Here is a 2,601-nt window from a genome sequence, read left to right on the forward strand (position 1 = left end):
AGACAAATCAGACTCCTGAAAGAGGTACAGTAGTCTGGAAAGATTGAGAGCCTCTGGTCTACCTCACAGTGGGTACCTATGTGCATACAGAGCCACCACCTAATCAAAATTAAGTAATTAACAAGTGATTGCAAAAAAAGCAGCAGGAGCGTGCTGGTTTATGGATAAAAGAGCACAGGATTGTTTTGACATATCTGGGGTTGCAAAGGACCACCCTGGTGTGCTTCCCCCGGGGGTCAAACTGCCAGCTGGCTTGTTTTATAAAAGGTGGATCACAGCCGGTCTGGCTGTTTGACGCTGGGAAAGGAACTTCGGGTGAGTTAACCTGAGAGGGGAATGCCTTATTAGTTAAGTTTAGGCTCTAATGTACATGTTATTCTTTTATATGTACCGTATATACTCGTTCATTAGCCCACTTGTTTATAAGCCGATCCCCCAAGATGGATAGATAAAAATAGCAAAAACTGTATGACCCTTTCGTAAGCTGACCCTACATTTCAGGGTTCACAAACTTTGGCTGCTGGCCCGTTAGAGTAAGCTGCTAACGGGCCTGGACAGTTTGTTTACCTGGGGCGTTCGCAGGCACAGAGCCCTTCAGCTCCCAGTGGCCACGGTTTGCCGTTCCCAGCCAATGGGAGCTGCAGGAAGCAGTGTGAGCCGAGGGACGTGCTGGCTGCCACTTCCCGCAGCTCCCATTGGCTGGGAATGGCGAACCGCAGCCACTGGGAGCTGAGGGGCTCCATGTCTGCGGATGCTCCAGGTAAACAAAATGACAATGTATTAGATATTCAATTCAATACTTCCATAGAGCTTAAAATCATCAAATTTTGGTGTAGACCCATTGATAAGCTGACCCCCACTCTTTGATGCTTCACTTTTTTACCAAAAATATTTGGCTTATGAAGGAGTATATACGGTAATCCTTTATTTCCAGTATTTCTGCTGCTGTCATATGAGTCTCTGTTCTTTGTTAAATAAACGTAGACTTGTTTTTGCTATAAACAAATCTCAGTGCTGTGTGTTAAGCGGAGCTCTGTGGTGGAACTGGTAAACGGGAGTGTACTATTCTTCCTCTGGGAGTAGCAGATCTGTGGATTCCGTGAGTGTCCAGTGGCCCAGGGGCTGGAGATGCTTGGAGGACACGGGAGTTAGAGTGAGCCTATTGCTAATCTGTGAAGAATGAGCAGGGCCTGCAGAGGCCTAGAGAGGAGTGCTTGTGTTGCCAGAGGCTCGTGATATTGGGGAACAGAACCAAGGCCAGCACAGACATTGGTTCTTCACACTAAGGGCAGGTGGTAGTGAGGTCCCCAGGGTCCCCCTGGGAAGTGGCACAAAATGTGCCACAAGCAGATACAGTCAATCACGCTCTCTTCCCTGTATCTCTTCTCTCCTGACTCCTTGCTTTTGCTGCTGTTTCACTGGCAATGTTTTCCACAGCCTTGGGGAAGGATTTGCCTGCTGCTTCCTGTTTGTGGGTGGGAGCAACGTAGTTGTGATCCAACAGCACAACCTCCAGCCCTGTTCTTCCCAGCACAGCAAGTGCACTGGGGGGCATCTTGGCTGAAAAAAGCAATCTCTGCCCCCAGCAGTTTTCACTCCTGAGTCTGTTTCTGTGCCTCCTTTTCCCCATCCCTATTGAGGAACTAGAGTGTTCACACCCAAGGACAGGAACCTAGGTCACTTCCCTTCTAAGGAATGGCCACGTAGTTTTGTTTCCTGTGATAGAGGCAGCGCTGGCTGTTGGGAAGGGCGTCTGCCTCACCAATGTGCCCACCTTCCTTCTGCTAAGATTCCCACCCCATCGGTGGCGTGCAGTGCACATAGGATTGTAGGTGATGGACATGGCTAAATGTGTCAGCCAGGTGGTTTGTGGACACTGGATATGAGTAGGGACCAGGCTGTTGTAATCCCACACACAAATCCCTGGCGCGAATTCAGCCTTCTGGGGCTGACTGCTCCTAACTCACCTGTAATCTCACTGGGTTTTGTAATCTGAGGCTGAGCCTAGCCAATACTTGGTGGAAGATCTGCAAGGAAAACTCAGATGCTGCAGGAAATGCGGGTGATTCAGTAGGAGCCTCTCTCCCTATTGAGTCAGTACTTATGTCCCAGCATGGTACTGATGTGCCCTACGCTGCATGGGGTGCCAGGCTTCAAATGAGTCATAAAAACAGGGACCTGTGACCACTTGCAGTTGTTACAGCTCCTGTGACACTTTTTTGGCAAGAGGTGGGTGTGTTAACCTTGTCGCCCTGGCTAAGTTTCAATGTGGCTATTTAGATCCTGCCTCCCTAAATGCAAGTGCTTGTGGATCCGGTGGTGGTCTCTCCCTGTGTGTGCTGTTACTGTAGGTAGTTACACAGCTGCCTTGTCTCCCCCCACCCCCAGTGGTGCCTGTGCTACACTGATCAATGGAGTCATTCCTCCAGGTGTGTCTCTGTAGCTGCTACTGTACATTGAGCTGGATGGCGATACAGAAACGTTAACTGTTATCTCTAAGGGGAGCAGATGAGAGAGAAGGGGGAGGAGAGGATGGTAAAACGGTCTCTTAGGTACAGCCTAATGAGATCAGCCCAATCACGGGAAACCCTGCCCTCCCAC

This window comes from Chrysemys picta, chromosome 1, assembly GCF_011386835.1.
Source record: "Chrysemys picta bellii isolate R12L10 chromosome 1, ASM1138683v2, whole genome shotgun sequence".
NCBI classification, from domain to species: domain Eukaryota; kingdom Metazoa; phylum Chordata; order Testudines; family Emydidae; genus Chrysemys; species Chrysemys picta.